Here is an 18,696-nt window from a genome sequence, read left to right as displayed (position 1 = left end):
ATTGCTAGTGTAGATATAAACAGGAAAAATAAGACTGACTATTATGGGCTAAACCTTCCCCTTGGAAATTTTGTTTTCAGATGCTAGCTAAGTTTTCTCAGCTGTTCAGTTGAGGGGGATTGAGACCAGGGTTCAATCCCTGGGTTGGGAAGATACCCTGGAGAAGGGAAAGGCTACCCACTCCGGTACTCTGCCTGGAGAATTCCAGGGACTGTATCGTCTACGGGGTTGCAAAGAGTTGGACACGACTGAGCGACTTTCACTTTCATTTGGTAAAATTCTGTTCACATGGTGAATTGTCAATGGGAAAGCAATTTGACTATATATATCTCTCTTTCTCTCAGGATCCATAAAAATGTTCACTTTTTAAAAACCAATCATGTAGCTTCTTTCTCGGAATGTTTTCTGAGGAAATCATCTAGAATGTAGGGAGGGGCGATACAAATATAAATAGATTAACCACAGTGCTATTTAAAATATTTTACAATTGACAACAACCTAAATATCTACCCATAGAATTCTGGTTAAATTCATATTAGTATATCTAATCAATGGAGTATTGGTAACTCAATTCTGAGGATCCACTTGGAATTTTCAGTAGGATTCTACAGTGACTTTCACCAAGGAGGAAGGTTTAAAAGAACAAACTTAATGGACTCTTTCTAATACAGCTTCCTTTTGAAAGGAGTTATTTTCAAAATGACCAGTCAATTCTACTTTTCCAAAGATGAGCATAATGGGTGGGTGGTTATTTGAGTGTAGCTACCAAATCCCAGCCTCTTGAGAAACCTGTATGCAGGTCAGGAAGCAACAGTTAGAACTAGACATGGAACAACAGACTGGTTCCAAAAAGGAAAAGGACTATGTCAAGGCTGTATATTGTCACCCTGCTTATTTAACTTCTATGCAGAGTACATCATGAGAAACGCTGGGCTGAAAGAAGCACAAGCTGGAATCAAGATTGCCGGGAGAAATATCAATAACCTCAGATATGCAGATGACACCACCCTTATGGCAGAAAGTGAAGAAGAACTAAAGAGCCTATTGATGAAAGTGAAAGAGGAGAGTGAAAAAGTTGGCTTAAGGCTCAACATTCAGAAACTAAGATCATGGCATCTGGCTCCATTATTTCATGGCAAATATATGGGGAAACAGTGGAAACAGTGGCTGACTTTATTTTGGGGGGCTCCAAAATCACTGCAGATGGTGACTGCAGCCATGAAATTAAAAGACGCTTACTCCTTGATAGGAAAGTTACCACCAACCTAGACAGCATATTAAAAAAACAGAGACATTTCTTTGCCAACAAAGGTCCATCTAGTCAAGGCTATGGTTTTTCCAGTGGTCATGTATGGATGTGAGAGTTGGATTATAAAGAACGCTGAGCACCAAAGAATTGATGCTTTTGAACTGTGGTGTTGGAGAAGACTCTTGAGAGTCCCTTGGACTGCTAGGAGATCAAACCAGTCCATCCTACAGGAGATCAGTCCTGAGTGTTCATTGGAAGGACTGACATTGAAGCTGAAACTCTAATACTTTGGCTACTTAATGGGAAGAACTGACCCTGATGCTGGGAAAGACTGAAGGCGGGAGGAGAAGGGGATGACAGAGAATGAGATGGTTGGATGGCATCATCGACTCGATGGACACAAGTTTGAGAAAACTCCGGGAGTTGGTGATGGATAGGGAGGCTTGGCGTGCTGCGGTTCATGGGGTTGCAAAGAGTTGGACTCAACTCTGAGCGACTGAACTGAACTGAACAGAACACAGCATTGCCTCTAGCAATAATAATCCAATTTAAAAAAATAAATAAATAAAAAGCAATTTTACAGAAACTGTTGGTGCTATATAGACCAGTTCCAGAAGAATCATTAGCCAGCATAGCCTTTTAGAAATTAAAATTCCTTTTCTGTCTGTCACTTTAGTGCCATTCCTTGCCAAGCTGAAGACCCAAGTGCACAGTATTTTTGGTTGGTGGGGTTCTTCACTATCAGTCTTCACTCTCTGTCTTCACTATGGGAAGAGCCATCTGCAGTGATGGACACCAGACAACTCTGCCTTGGGGAATCATATTTGACTTTACAAACACAGAGAAAGGGAAGGAGAAAGCTGAGACTATAGAACATGAGTTTATTTGCTATGGGAAAGTATTCCTCACAAATGGATTCATTAGCACATCAACTGTCATCTGATGAAATTACATGAGACAAATATTGGTTTCCTTAGAGTAAGAGCATTGTTCTTAAAATTAGTCTTTTCACATAACATATGAAACTCTCCCTTGATGAACATAAGTAGTTAGTCACTCAGTCATGTCCAGCTCTTTGTGACCCCTTGGACTGTAGGCCACCAGGCTCCTCTGTCCATGGGATTTCCCAGGCCAGAATACTGGAGTGGGTTGCCATTTCCTTCTTCAGGGGATCTTCCAGACCCAGGGATTGAACCCAGGTCTCCTACATTGCAGGCAGATTCTTTACCAAGCGAGCCACCAGGGAAGCCCTGATAAACATGATGTACACCTTTTATTACGTTTAAAGCTTATTTTCTAAAAGCCTTTTGAGCCAAGTCCCCATTTTCCTTGCTCACACCTAGTTCCTGCTCCATCGTACCTTCTGGTGGGGTCAGCCTGGCTTCCCACCACGTGTTCATATAGCCCCCTGGTAGAGTCAGAGCCCAGAGAGAGGAGGAAGTGGCCAGGCTTCCCACGCTTCTGGAAGCAGCTCCCACCGAGCCAGTCTGAAGCCCTGAGTGAGCTGATCCTCTTGTCAAGAGGAAAAGCCAGGGTGAGGAAGCCTTGCTTTGTTCTTGACAATCATATAGGCTGACCCTATTAAATGGAGGATGTGCTTATGCCTTTCTATAGCATTTCTCAGCCGGACAGACTCTCTTGAACTGAACTGGAAATAAGCATGTGTTTGCCTTTCCTTGTCATTTCTGCCGTTTTAGAAGAGGTGTTTATAAAACAGGTAAAGTTCAGCTTCTTGGCCTCTCTGGTCTAGAATGTGAAAACTGTGGACGAAGGCCAACATTCTGAGGCCTAAGGAAAACTGCCTCTCCACCCCGTGCATGGATGAAGAAGCACAGAATGAAAAGCACAAAGTCACTGCACCATCTCTCAGAAAGCTTGCTCTGAGATGCTTGATGAGCTATTTGTGTCTCTTCATGGATTTTTTTCTTTTTTCTTTTTTTTAGAAAATGAGATGGGACACTTTTTATCTTCCCCTCCTTAGGAGTCTTAGAGGTTGTTTAATCTCAAGTGAACTTAATTCACATTTTCCTGGCAGTGTTAGCAGTATTAGCTATCGGCTCAAACCATTTTACTCACTGCATCGTCCCACTAGTCAGCAAGCAGGGATCTAATTAGCTCTTTGCTTTAATGGCAATAGTTAAATTTGCATTATTAATTTAAATATTACAGACTCTGTGGACTTGAGCACATAGCTGACATAAAGAAGTAAAATGAATAATAAGGTGCCAAAAAACACCAGAGTCGTTATTCCCATCGTGTTCAAACTTCCAGCTCTAATGATATCAATTAAAACTCTAATCCTAGCAAGAAGCTTTGCTGGTTCTCTTTTATTACAAAAGCTGCATTTATATTTAAATGCTGGGCTGAAGTAGTCAAGTCATCATACCTTGCAAAATAGAGGGGTCACATGTATCATGAGACATAATTACAGTTCTAATTATATTCTTTTATTTTTAAAAACATCCAAATGGTAAAAATGTAGTAAGTTCCTCAACATCCTGTTCTGTATCTGAATCTTGCTCTTCCTTCCTCCTGAAGTGCTGCAATCACTCTGCAGTGTCAAAACCTGTTTGGGTTGCAAGACAGATGGGACTTTCAAAATGAAATGTACCTATGACTGTTTGCTACTATATATATAAAATGTCTCATTTAGTCTCATCTGTGATTTTCCAAGAGGAAAATGTTTCCAGGAGCAATTTATCTCAGTCCTACAGGTTTGTATCACTGAATGACCATCTGAAAAAGAGGACCAGCATCTTTTCTTAAAGGGAAACGGCCTAAGTGTGTTCCACGGAGATGTTTCGATGCAGTAGCTGAACTGCATGAATTTGTTTTTAAATGAATGAAATACAAAATATGAAATAACTGAAAATATGAACTTCAAATTTTTCATTTGGCGTGTGAACCTTTCATTTGACTTCATAAAATATTCCACACCACTGACCGTGAGAACAACTGGTAGAAAACATAAAATTAATAGACAAAGACATTTTTCATTTTTGTGCCAGTCTGAGCTTTCTGGCCTCCCAGTTCTCTAACCAGCTCTCTGATGAGTAAACCAGTTTAGCACTTCTTTGGCACAAACTCCTTCCTGTGCTAAAGAAGCACAGTTCCTTGGTCAGTGCTACAGGCCTCCCCCTCCCCCGCAAAGACTCCTTCAATCTCCTGACTCTAAACCCTCCTTTGTGGCCATTATTATTATTATTATAGTATATCTTTGACTGAAGATTCTAATTTCCCCTCTCAAATAGATTCCTTGTGGTCAGGCTCTGTGTGGCTTATACCAAGTGCTTGGGAGGGATTCAGTAATGTGACTGAGTCAGAAATGACTGAGTCAGAAATAGCTAAAGAGGAAGGACGCAATGGTTCACCCAGCAAGGATAAAATCTCTCTGCCTTTGAGCATGTAAAATGCATCATTTCAATTTTACAAGACTAACAATAATTTCACTATTTATTTTGATCAAAACACCTAGGTTTAACTCTACACTGATCGCTCATCAGTGTGGTGGCCAGGGTCTAGTCCTGTCCGCTCTCCAAGGTTCAGTTTCCTGAGCAGCAAACAGTGGGCAAGAGTGACTTCCCGGTGAAGATTACATAAACGAGAGCCTTGCGATTTTTCTGGTAAAAGAGGAGGTCTGAATAACAAAGCATATAATACCCCTCTGTCAACTGGAAATTACAAATAAAAGTGTGAAGGATTATGGCTGCTAATAAATGCAATGAAACTGTGTTGGATTCAGTGCAACCTGGTGGCAAGGAATAAGGATTCAGTCTTCAAAGGGGACAGACAGTCCTGGACAAACATCTAGACTTTTTGAAAAATGGGTTAGCCATCAGTCCTATCTTAGGATGGTAGTTTAGGGTAAGCTAAGGGTACCGACTCTGAACTCGAATCCTTGTGTTCAAAGTTTAGAATAATAAAAATAGTGTCTGCCTTGTATGATTCTTGTAAGGATAATTTACAGAAGGTCCTTAGCCCAGTGATTGCCTTTTGCTGAGCCTTCAGTAAGTGTTCAGTCGCTCAGTCACGTCTGACTCTTTGCGACCCTATGAATCACAGCATGTCAGGCCATTATCAAAGAATCAAATTGCATGAAATTCAAATCCAGCTCATCTATATGTGCAGATATGCTTCATATTGTTTATAAAGTCACTCCATGTATTTTCATGACACCAAAAGATAAGAAAGAACTGTCTTGTCTGGTTTTCAAGGGACTGATACAAGTTGCCCACAGAGGCCCTAACATGGCACTGAACGAATGGATAAAACATTCACGTTAGTGTCCAGAATAGGAATTTCAAAATTAATGGATGAGATATGTTGACAGGAGCCAGAAAAAAAGTCTAAAGTCCTTCATTTACACATTAGATGATTAAACCAGTGTCTACTAGACTCTTCTAGAATACTAAGGGCACCATCTTGAGCTGAGCAGAAACTTTAGGTCACACATCAGGAAAGTCCGTGATAATGGACTAATGATAATAAGAGCAAACATTTAGAGATGGTTTACAATGTGCCAAGCACCAGGCTAGGAGGCTCACATGCATTATCACACTTACTCTTCCCATAATACTCTGTGTGTGCATGCGTGCTAAGTCATTTCAGTCATGTCCGACTCTTTGCGACCCCATGGACTGTGTAGCTCACCAGGTCCCTCTGTCCATGGGATTCTCCAGGCAAGAATACTGGAGTGGGTTGCCATGCCCTCCTCCAGGGGATCTTCCCAACCCAGGGATCAAACTTGAGTCTCTTACATCTCCTGCTTTGGCAGGAAGGTTCTTTAACACTAGTGCCACTTGGAAAGCCCACCATAACACTCTAACTTGCTTTTGTTCTTATTCCCATTTTATGGAGGATGTCACTGAAACTTACTGAGGTGAAATTAATTTCACCAAACAGTGAACAGTGGTGGCACATTGTTGATCTCAGATCACTGGGCTCTCAAGTATATATTCCTGACATTATATAATACTGCCCCTGTGGAAATGCTTAGGGACAGGGCATCTCAGCTTTTGGAACTCTGGAGACCATGCTAAATCAACTAAAATTTTGAGTTGCTCAAATTTCAAGACTTACCTGGAAGTGGATCTCAACTAAAGTGAATCTGTAGTTGTTAACTCAGGACCCATTCTGAGCCAAAGTCAGCCCCAAATCCTATGAAGCAAGCTTCCACAGAATTAAAAAGATGACACAGCCCAATGGGACAAAAGGCCCATCTCTGTTCTTTGTCCTTGTCCTCTATCATCGTCTATGTTTTCATCATGTTAAAACTCATGAGGGCAGAGAATACTTGGCAAATTAATAGAAGAAAAGTCCTGACTTTCCTAGCTCGTAAAAGGTTGATGCCTTCCAGCCATGCTACTGAAAAGAGTGGGATTTATGCCGCAAAACTTTCTTCCCAGATGGAAAAGTGCTTTAAAAATAATGGATCTAATGCAATTCATTGGTAGTGAGTAAATTTGTCACCGTGGGTGCTGTATTAACTCTCTAAGGCCAATTCAATTGGGGATTCAATAAATCAGCTCTTTCAGGGTATCTCCTGATGCCCCACTGGTTAGAAAGAGTCCTAGATAAATAGCAATTTGATCTTTCCGATTCTTTAATCCTTAAAATATGCTTTTAAGAAACATGGAAAGGCTTTATGCCTCCATTTTCCTTCTAGAGAAGCTGAGGAATCTGTGCAATAAAGAAGGAAGCAGGAGACCTCAGACCATGCTCAATTCTATGACCATTTCAACTCCAGTGTCATGAATATCTTCTAGCTTGTTCTTGGATAATGTTTTTAAAAGTCATCAGCAAAACCACGCTCGAGAACATTTCCCTGACTCGGTCACCTTAGGTGAAATTGAAACTACCTCCTTAAGTATTTTGCTCTCCTGATCTTGTTTTATTCTTACCCTTGGCTGTTCTGAAGGGTTTCATTCTTTGAAGGGGCACCGCTTCTCCGTGCATTACTTACTGGATGCTTCCTTCACACTAAGCTGAAGGTCATTGTTTATTGAGCCAAAGTTGGCACTGAAAATGGAAACGAATGAGAAAGGATGTGTATTTGAATTCACATCATGTTATTTATGCCCATGGGTCCATGGCATGGAGCACGTATAAAGATTTTTCTGTTTATTTATTTATGTGAACTCCAGGGGTCCTTCAAGAAATGAATAAATAGGCATTTCCTTGGTGGTTCAGTGGCTAAGACTCCACACTCCCAATGCAGGGGGCTGGGGTTTAATCCTTGGTCAGGGAACTAGATCCCATGTGCTGTAACTGAGAGTTTGCATGCTGCAACTAAAGCTCCCAAATGCCATAAATAGGACCTGGCATAGCCAAATAAATAAATATTTTTTAAAAAAGAAATGAACATAGCACAAAATTGAATTTTGGCAAAGAAACTTGTATTAGAGAGCAATGTGGGATATCATGCTGCAGTGTCGTTCTCTAAACAGAATTCCCTTGGAAAGCTAAAACTGACCCATCTGGCCTTCCTCAGCTGTTTCGTGGGTTAAACATTGACTGTGAGGAAAAAAATAAACTCTGAACTTGAAGGGAAGCCATTCCTTATAACTCGATGGATAATAATTCTGTAGATGTGTCGTTTAGAAGTCCATGTAATGCTCTTTAATTCTGGTGTATCTTATGTAGGATTTGAAATGTCTTGAGGGATTTGCTGGAAGCCTTGTTTTATTTTATTTTAAACAAACACTGTTTTATTTTGTTCTAAGTATGGAAGGTGGATCAGAATTGATAGGTTATTTTTTTATACCTTAAATAAGAAGGCCCATTTTTAATATGATCATGATTTTGGCAACCATGTCTCTTTACTAGTAGTTAGTATTGTTATAATTCACTGAGTATTTTATTCTCACACTGTCACCATACATCACTTAGTATTTCTGGACTTTTTCAGAATCTCCTCTGTAGGTAATTTGCCTTCTTTGGTTACCTGTGGATGGCCTTGTATGGAAAAAAATATTAAAATCCTTCAAACAGCAATGTACATAACTATTGTGAATTCTGCATTAAAGTGGTCTAGAAGCTTATTACAAGTACAGATATTTGGTTCATTTGCTTTTTCTAACTTGCCTTTTTCCATATTGCAAAGCATGTTAAAGTGCTGTTTATCTTGCTGTAGACCGTGTTATTTGTGAAGTCTGGATGGAGAAAGAAAACACAGACCGTGTTGTTCAAAGAATCATTAAGGAGATATTATTTCAGATCATAATGTGATTAGAGTCCTTTAGAGGAAAACGTGAGTGTTTATATTTTCAGCTTTTACATAGGAATGTAACTGTTGCTGATTAAGGGAAAAGTCGCTAATTTAAAATGTTTAAATTTAGTATTAAACCAGATAATATATCTGAAATTACAAAAACTAAAAAAACTTCAACTCTGGCTCAAAAGCAGTTCCTTAATCCAGGGTCAGATAAACACTGTTTATAATAAATAACATTCTAATTTGTAGAATTATATTTTAAAAGGAGTCAAAGGCAAAAGAAAATTCCTTACAAATCTGCCATGTTCAAAGTATCCACTTCAAAAGAGAACTTTTTTATCTTCAATTTATTCTGACAAAAATTCTCTTGGGCTTTTATTTCAAAAGATGAAAAATGAGCCCTGGCAGTCAGTGGTGCACAGTGACTATTTATCTGTTTACACCTAGCCATGTGATTGCTAGAAAAAACCAGGTTAGACTTTGAATGTGATATGAAGAACGTATGCTGTTTCACAAGCCCATATTCCTCAGAGCAGAAATAGGTTAAAAACTCAAAACTAAGTTTTAGAAGCCATACATTTTATGTTGAGGAACAATAATTCGAGGCCTGATTTTTTTCAGGTAAAATATATATGCTCAATTTTAAAATAAACATATACAGCAAGTTAATTCATGGTTTATAATTTTCCCAACCAAAAATTCATGAAGCTAATTATTTAATAATGTTCATGTTATAGTTTATATGATAGGGGCCTCTCTGAAAAATACCTAAATATCTACATTTGATTAATTGAAGAATATTGTAAATGCACTAGAGAAACTTTTTATATATTGACTTCTTTGGCAAATGCCTTTACAAAGCAAAGGGAGTCTTATAAAATTATTAATAGCTCTGAATCATTCTCATTCTTAGTTTCTGATTTTCATAGACTGGGCTTTCTTTTAAGAGAGTGTGCACCTGTAGGAAATTTTATACGGCAAGCAACCACACTGCCATAATCAGAAACCAAATTCATTTTCGGAGGAAAGTAGGAAATACACAATGGCATACGCGCCTCTTTTACGACCACATCTGCACAGCTCAGGGAAAAGTTTGCAGATATGTCTGCTGATCACATTACAAGGCTGTTATGAGAGAATAAAGTTGCACCTTTGATGGGCTATTGCAGCTGGGTTAGAGGTCCCCAGTCATTAGAAGTTTTGCATGTCATAGAGCAGAGCAGATTGGAGACTCGGAAATACTTTATACAACTAGCTGAATTTTGGTCATTTCCATCAAATATCAGTGGACCCGTTAAACAAAGATGAACAACACACAGACACACACACCCCTCAATACACCCCGGCAATAAAGATGACTTTAGGTAATTTCTGATTTTCACCTCCATGATAGAAAGTCCATTGTACTTACACAGTGCCTCCAGGACACCAGCTGAGAACAAAGCTGCTTTCAGAAGCAGTGAGTGGTTTCCCTCTATTAATGTCCAGGTGATATGTGAAGCCCATTATCACATCACTAATGTGGCAGCAGACATTCCCCGGCCGACCCCAGGTAGCTCCAGCGTTTGCAAGTGTGGGACTGGGAAAGGTAGACCTCAGAAACACTTTTAATTTTCTGCTAGTGTCACTGAATGCTAACCACAACCCCCAAAGTCATCTTTTACATTTCAAAAGAAGACGGAATTGAACGCCACATAAAAGATCACAGGAAACATTTAAAGAAAACAATTTGCAGGATTTAATTGAAGGGTTTTGGAGAAGTGTTTGTATTCCAGATGTTACGGGTGCCATGTTATCAGAGAAAGCTTGGAAAATGAGGGGGAAGTCTATTGATGCAAAAAATGAATAATTCCAGTTTCCTGTCACAACACAGGGAGGGAGCAAGAATCATCCCTAGTGTCCACTGTCTCCTGAGGACCTCTCATAGTACATCGGACCTACGTCGGTGGTCTCCAGCTGGCATTGTGCCCTATAAAGTTAACTTAACTTGTGAGCAGTTAGAAGTGAGTCCTAGACACACCAAGCCACCAAAATACAGAGATAAATAGCCAGGCTGAAACCAGAATCCACACTATGAGGCAAAATAACCACAGCCACCTAATTTTGAAAAGATATTGGAAAATGCTGCACATGTTCTTGTTTAATATTTTGTCAATGATTCCAAATCCATATTCCCCAGAACTGTCATTTCTTTTACAACAAAGAACCCACCTTAAATAAGTGGAAATTCATAGTTTTCCAGATTGCAATGAATGTCTCCCAGTAAGTCTGATTTTTTTAATGAGCTATATGTTACTTTAAAAACAGTTAAGATTTGAATTCTAGGTAAAAATTTTAAAATCCAAAACGAATAAAGTAAAATCAATATTGATTATTAGGAGTAAAAGTGCTAAATGAGACTGTAAAACCTTTTAAGAACTAAGAGCAGAAAATTTCCAGTAAAACTACGATATACGATAAATTACTACTAAATAACCAGAATATTTGCATGGAATTTAATATGAGTACCTCAGCCTCCCTCCCCTCCTTTTTTTAAAGTAGGGTATTACTGGTTCAGTCGGAAAGACTTTTCCAGTAATATTACAAGACCAGCATCACTTTGGCAAGTTACCTTCTCAACTTACATTTCATTATGTTCTAAAGAAAGCTACTTTTAAAATTTCTAATGCTTTTAAAAATTCATTTTAAAATATCACTTGTTTTTTGGCCCTCAGGTCTTTCAGAGCTTAATGCATACCATCATCACACTAAAGTGAAAGCAAAACCATTTTATTAAGAGACTACATTTTAATATTGAACACAATATTCTGACAGCAGATATTCTTGAAGACAAGTTAAAAAAGAATAAAAAAGGTTCTGTTCTTTACTGTGTTCTTAGAAGATCTGACCCAACTTTTCAGTAAATTGTCTTGAATGGGCAAACGCTAGCAAGATCCAAATCCCCCATAAAAACTGCTTTAATCAGGGTAGAGCCTTGTGGTGATTTCAGGTCAAAGAACCCTGACATTAAATCTGTATGTCGGCACTTAAACATATTTAAGAACTTTTCATTCCAGAACACTCCGAGGGCTCCATCTCGACTGAAATCCACTGTCTGGAGCAGCATTGCAATGCTCTGCAATATATTATTGTTCCCTTTAGCGACAAGAAGGATTCTGGTACTTCTTGACAGCTGCTTCTCTGCCTTTCCACCTTGTTTAGTCCCATCTTTTTTATTTAACTACTTACTTCTGGGGAAAAAAAATCTATAGCCAATACAGATTTCTGACTTTCTAGCCATATTTGAGGCTTTGTTCATTCACTCAAAGAAAACAAGAGGGAAATGGAAACATTTTTAAACCAAACAATACTCATGCCCCTCATAATTGCTGTTGACTGGGTCCCCTGCCCCCGTCTTAGGGGCGACATGGAGTGACAGTCGTGTTCAAAATTCCTGAAGGCACCCAGAAGTACTGTGGGACGTGCCCTGAACTGACATCAAGCAGGTCTGACTCACCCAGTTGATCCCTCTTTGTGCTTGAAGAGTCCACCCAAACAACAGACTGAGAAAGACTCATGAAAACCATACCTGGGTAGATACTTCAAAGAGTATTTTTCCCAATGGTTCATTTTGCAAATGAGAAAACTGAGGCCCAGGGAAGTGAAGAGGTAACAGGGGATCAGGGTTAGAGTTCTGGCCCCTGATTCCCATCCCGTGGGCCTTGGGACACGTGACAAGTTTCTCTGAGCACCTGCAGTTTTGCTGGTTGGTTACTTCTGAGAAAACTTTTGATGGAAACTCTTTAAATGACCTTAACTATTTAGGCATTCTGGGCAGCGTGCAACCACCCAGAGCTCCCAAGCAGTTTCTGAATGCACAGGGAGGTAAACCCCAATAACGTTAGGACTGATGCTTCAGACTTACTAGGATCTGTGTTTGATCCCCCAAATCCCTCAGTCATGTTGTCAGTACATTACAACTCATAATTGTCAAATTTTCTGCAACAAACATCTATTACTTTTATAACAAAATAGTTATTGCTATGAAAATCTTTTGACATCACTTTATAGTTTATAAAGTACTAACTGCTTTTCATGTAGTTATTCATCATACCTTCACAAAGACTGTGACATAGAATCAGTGTCCCTATTTTACAGATGAGGAAACAGACTCAGGGATAAAGTGATTTGCCGATACTCAACTGCTCTGAGGTGGCAGAACAGGAACCTGAAACCCAAGTCCTCTGATTCTAAATGTTTCTCCTGTTCCATCTCAGTCCTCCTGGATGTGAACTTTCCTCTGTCCATGGGATTCTCCAGGCAAGAATACTAGAGTGGGTTGCCATTTCCTTCTCCAGGGGATCTTCCCGACTCAGGGATCGAACCCGAGTCTCTTATGTCTCCTGCGATGGCAAGCAGGTTCTTTACCACTAGCGCCACCTGGGAAGCCCATGAGCTTTCGAATGGCTTTCTTTATAAGTTTTCATGAGCATCTTGATAAACTCCGGTCTCCGAAAAGCCCAGATGTTTTTTTCCAACTACTGCCTGGCTTCTAGTTCTCTCTTTTGTTTCTTCTTTTAATCTCTTTTGCATTTAATTTTGACAGAACAAGATACTGATGAGCTTGGTTGTGGCCTGGGGGCACTTCAGGCTTGTGAGCTAGGAAGTCCACACTTAGGGAATCTGAGTGAGGCAGTACCAAAAAGGTACACGCACACAGCTGGGAACACATCTTTTCAGAGACTTATGTGCTTTATGTGCACACTTAAAAAAAAAAAAGCTTCCTGTGAATTAATTATAAGTCCACATTACTATGTGTGTTTACTGACTAAAACTGTCCAAGAGAAAAATAAGAACAACATCAACAACAGAAAAACCCAAGGACTTTAGTAGTTTACTTACTACTAACTTAACACTCACCACAGTGCAGGTAGCATCCCTCAGCTCATACAGCTGAAATGCTCTTCTCTGGGAGATGTCTTAGAATGCACAGCAGTTTAAGATCAGGACTGATGTCCGAGCTCTTGGGACAAAAATGAGAGCTGGGGTGTCCAGGAACTGAAGTGAGCTTCCTCTTATTCCTCAAGGAAGGAATTCCTTTCTGTCATCCACAGCCTTAGCAAAGAAAGAGGGTTGCATGATGGGATCTGTTTGGAGGTCCTTAGCTGACTATCCGGGAGCACTGGTGATCACTATTATTACTAACATTCAGCTAGATCAAGGCCATGGCTCCAACTAGGAAAAATGAAAGATTCCATTGTCTGGTTATGTGAATGGCTGCCACCTTGGATGCCTGCAGCGAAGCTCTACTGTAAAAATGTATGATTCTCCAGTTTTTCTGGCTCGATTTCTAGGAAGAATAGTGAAGCTGCAGTACACACGCGTGTGTATGTCTTTGCACGTGCACATATTCATTCACATAAGAGTAAACATTCCTTGGATGTGAAATGCTGGCTTAGGGATCAACTCTGCCCCAGATTATATAAAAATAATAGTAGGACAATCATTAAACCAAAGTTTTCCTTTCTGGTTCAATTTTATTTTATTAAGCTTTTTATGTACATGTTATTGTTTCTGTTTTGTTTTGTTCTTCTAATTATTCACACTTCTTAGCACATTTCTACTATTGTTTTCACTTCAGGCTGAGGACAAATTTGGTAACTCCAAAGCTTTAAAGTAGGATCTAGCGTACTGAGTTAATTTCTTCTTTAAGAGGATAAATGTGAAAGCACTTTATGGATTGTAAAGCAATATACAAGTGTAAGATGATATGATCACTAATTTAATCCAACTGATTTTCTATATTCATTCATTAGACAAATATTCTTTAGTATCTGTATGAAGCAGTACAACGTCAAGGGTTTTGTAGTGTCAGAGTTGCCTGAGACTCGTATATTTTGGTTTGGAATTGTGAACAGAAAGCTATCCAATAAGTAATGTGCCTTTGAAATTATTCCTAAATAAAAAGGATAACATACAAAGCCTTTCCAGTTTAAGTTTGCAAACAACTGTATTTAACTAAGTAAGATTTTGAATACACATGATTTTGTTCAAAGCAGAAGTAATTTCTTAGCCTCATGAACCACAAGAAATTTTACCTGGCAATCAAAGGCTGGCTCTACACCATGCAAAGTAATGTAGCTATTTGTAAGTGTTTACTTAATTTTAGCATTGCAGAAAGCAAATGAGAAAATCTTATGCCTTTAAGAGGATTTTTCTTCTTTTCTGCTTTATTTATTGTTGCTGTTAGTGGGTGGGTATTTTGAGAGGAAGGGGAGGATGAATAATTATTGTGAACTAACTACATTGAGCAAATGAACTGATTTCACAGGCTGGAGGTACTTTAAATGTTCTTTGGTTTTTGATGCCCTTAAATTACATTAGATTCTGTTATTTGAATTTCATTGTCAGAAAGATGTTTCATCTAATTTTATTGGATTGAATAACTTCTGCCTAACTTCATTAAACATTGAGTTTCTTTGTATATTAATAGTAAAAAACAGAAGGCAGAGAGATGGTAGGCAGAGACAGAGTCATTCTCCAATAAGCTTATACTCAGGAACAATATGGAAAAGGAAATCGCAACCCACTCCAGTACTCATGCCTGGAAAATCCTATGGATGGAGGAGCCTAGTGGGCTGCCGTATATGGGGCTGCACACAGTCGGACACGACTGAAGCGACTTAGCAGCAAGAACAATAGACACAGGCTTATTTCACAATTTTTGCTTATGTTCTACATAATGTGCTTTTTGTTTCTCATGGAACAAAAAAAGGATATGTATTTCTTTTCTTTTTTAATAACAGACTATGGACAGGAGTTTCAAGCTCCTCGAGGGCAGCAAGGTTATTTTATCTCTCCAGCACATGGCCTGGGTCTGTCCATGTTTGTTAATTAAACAAATGAGTGAATGAATGAAGAAATGAACTATCGATACAAATGAGAGAAGCATGACCTTCTAAACACGGCCTAAAGAATAAATAGTGCAGGATTTTCCTGTGTTTTGAGATACAGCACAGTGCTTGACCCATACTATACCTTCACTGAATATTTGGTGTGTGCAAATCCTACTCACAAATGCTAACAACCTTTGTAAGCAAAAAAGGAAAAAGATCTGAGTCATCCAGTCACCCACACTCACTCAATTTACAGATTAAGAACTCTGAAGCTCGGAGAGTATCCAATAAATTACAGTCTCCAGATCATGGCTGGTGGTGTTATCTCCATCTTACATACCCGAAAACTGATCCAGAATGTTTAAATGATTTGTTTAGGACCATCTGGCTAGTTAGCATCAGAACATCAAATTACAGCCCAGGTACCTAATTCCTTGTAAAGAATTTTTGTTGACACCTTAGTATGCCAGGATAACTATGTGCTGTGCTTAGTCGTTCAGTTGTGTCCGACTCTATGACCCCGTGGACTGTAGCCTGCCAGGCTCCTCTGTCCATGGAATTCTCCAGGCAAGGATACTGGAGTGGATTGCCATACCCTCCTCCAGGGGATCTTCCCAACCTAGGGATGGAACCCAGGTCTTCTGCATTGCAGGTGGATTCTTTAACGTCTGAGCCACCAGGGAAGCCCAGGTGAACTATAAACTTTTAGAAATTTTTGTGCCCTGGATGGAAGGTGGGAGCTTCTGGAAACAAGGGGAGCCATCCTGGATTCCACTCTTGCAATATGGAATTGGGAATTCAGTCAGAAGCTGGGTCTCTGCAAGCATTCCTCTGAATCAGAGCAGTTGTACATATTTGTGAATGAATAAATTATGATAATACCAGCAGCAGTCCCAAAACTAGGGAATAAGGCTCCAGCCAGTATGAAGAAACATTCAGCTGGACTTTAAACAGTGTCAAGCATACAGAAAGGCAGCCTGTGCTATGGTCATGAGCAGTGAGAGTCTGCTAACGCTGCTCACTGCAGCATTGGTTTTTCAAAGGGAGGTCTGTGCGATGTTTTCAGAGGCAGGCTGCAAAATGAGAGGACTTCTTTTTAAGAAGTACGATGTAGGGACTCTTCCCTCAAATGTATTCGATTTGAAGGACTTCAGCCTTAGATTGTGGTTCTCTCATTTTATAGTTAAAGTTTCCCTTTTTCTGTGAAACAAAGATGCAAGGAAGACTGGGTGTGTTCAGTGTCTTTATTGGACTGAGGGTGGAAGGGGATTGGTAATTCTATGTTAGTCCTCAAATGATTTTTGAAAACCTCTTTAGTTCATGAAATGCCAAGGTAGGGTAGCCAGTGGACCACTTAGAATTTGACCTTGAAAGTATACGGAACCTGTAACCACAAATCACAGTGCTTCCACTCTCATACAAAAGAGGTGTTGATACCAGTCCATCCTCTGCTCCCAGTGTCTGCAACTTTCTGGATATGGCACTGACCAAAGGTGAAGTTTTCATGGTGTATTTCTAATTAATTCCCACACTCACCTGGGCTACACTGCAAATCAAGCTGTCACTACTAGATGCCTGGTTGGATTCTCCTTCCTTGGAGAGACTTCAGAATCGCTGGGTCCCCGCCTTCACATAGCGTCCCAGTGCACTGGGGTTAGGAGAAGCAGAAGCGGTACTTGTCTCAGATGGCAGCAGAAGCTTCTGCCAACTTCCCTGTACTGTCCTGTTTTTCATGGTGGGACGCTAATTTCAAACCAGAGAGTCTATTTAGTCAAGAAATGAAACTCCTTGTGTGACACCAGGGCTATTTAAGATCAGAGCGACAGTCTACTCTGATCACACACATGGGGCTCTGAAGTTAGTAAAGAAAGAATTATGCCAATTCTGGGCTCCCCAGCTGTCTGAGAGTTCAAAAGCTTAGATCGTCATGTGCTTTTTGCTATTATTTGTGCTGAGAAGATCTTTTCATCTTTTTTTTTTTTAAGTTGGTCAGAGCAAATGGGTGGTACTTTTCCTTAAAACAACTTGAACAAAGACTAGAAACAAGATAACATCTGCCACAAATGAAAACTCTATTGTACTTGTTCACTAAAAACTCTCCCAGTGACAGAAAAACCAGTCAGCTAAAACCTATCAGCTTCCCTCTGGGGAAATACCACAAGGCTGGACAAATGATGACACTGAGCTTTGAGCCAATATTGAGCTAATCCAATGTAACATATTGTTATACAGCAAACTCGAGAACTTTGGTTTAGCAGAGAAATTATGTAATGTCAGAGAGCGCCAAACTTGCTTAGCTACATGTCTAAGAATGCTTCAAATGGCCTTTCCAAACCAGAGGAACAATTCACTGACCTGGTTTTCCCAATTTGGAACAGTAGTGAATGATGAAGACTTATTTCCCAAAGCTTCCACTTTGATCTTCTATAAGCAACCGAAAAACATAGAATTCAGAGGGGGAAAAAAATCACGTGTTCAGAAGAATGTAGAATACCCGGATGTTGTAAATTCAGTTCCAGGGTCACTGGCTGATATCAGAACACATCTGTCGCATCAGACGCTGCCGCCAGCTCATGAACACAAAGGAAAAAACAAACGGCTGGCACCTCAGACATTTATAAGGATTCATTCATTCTGATGAACAAACCTAAGGTGGGGTGGGGGGGTATGTACATGGATGATGACATCAGATGGCATGCTGAAAAGAAAGTTCTGGACCCGGAGGCAATGAAGTTGGAATTCTGATCCAAATTCTGTCATTAACTAGCAATAAGTCTTAGGCAAGTGATTTTGTCTCTTTGGGTTTTACTCAGTTTCATTATATATAAAACAGAAATTAGACTAGACCATCTCCAAGTTCCCAGACATTTCTGAGTTACTCACTCAGTCGTGTCTGACTCTTTGTGACCCCATGGGCTGTAGCGCACTAGGCTGCTCTGTCCATGGAATTCTCCAGGCAAGAATACTGGAGTGGGTGGCCACTCCGTTCTCTAGGGGATCTTTCTGAGAAAGGATCGAACCTGGGTCTCCTGCACTAGCAGGCAGATTCTTTGCAGTCTGAGCCACCAGGGAAGCCCGCTTTAGGTGGTGGTGGTTTAGTCACTAAGTCCTGTCCACCTCTTGCGACCCCGTGGACTGTAGCCCGCCAGGCTCCTCTGTCCATGGGATTCTCCAGGCAAGAATACTGGAGTGGGTTGCCATCTCCTTCTAACACTGTCTAATTTAAGCTGTTTATCAAATATCAGGAGAGGACTGTTAAGGGCTGGCAGGGTTTTCAAGCATCACCCTCAGGGCATCATAATGATCTTCTGCAGTAGACCACAGCCCCAGGATTTCAGGACATAGACTGAAATGTCTAA

This window comes from Bos grunniens, chromosome 2 (assembly GCF_055505025.1).
Source record: "Bos grunniens cultivar Pamir isolate PY7600 chromosome 2, Bosgru_T2T1.0, whole genome shotgun sequence".
NCBI classification, from domain to species: Eukaryota; Metazoa; Chordata; class Mammalia; order Artiodactyla; family Bovidae; genus Bos; species Bos grunniens.
This window is presented reverse-complemented; position numbering follows the sequence as displayed.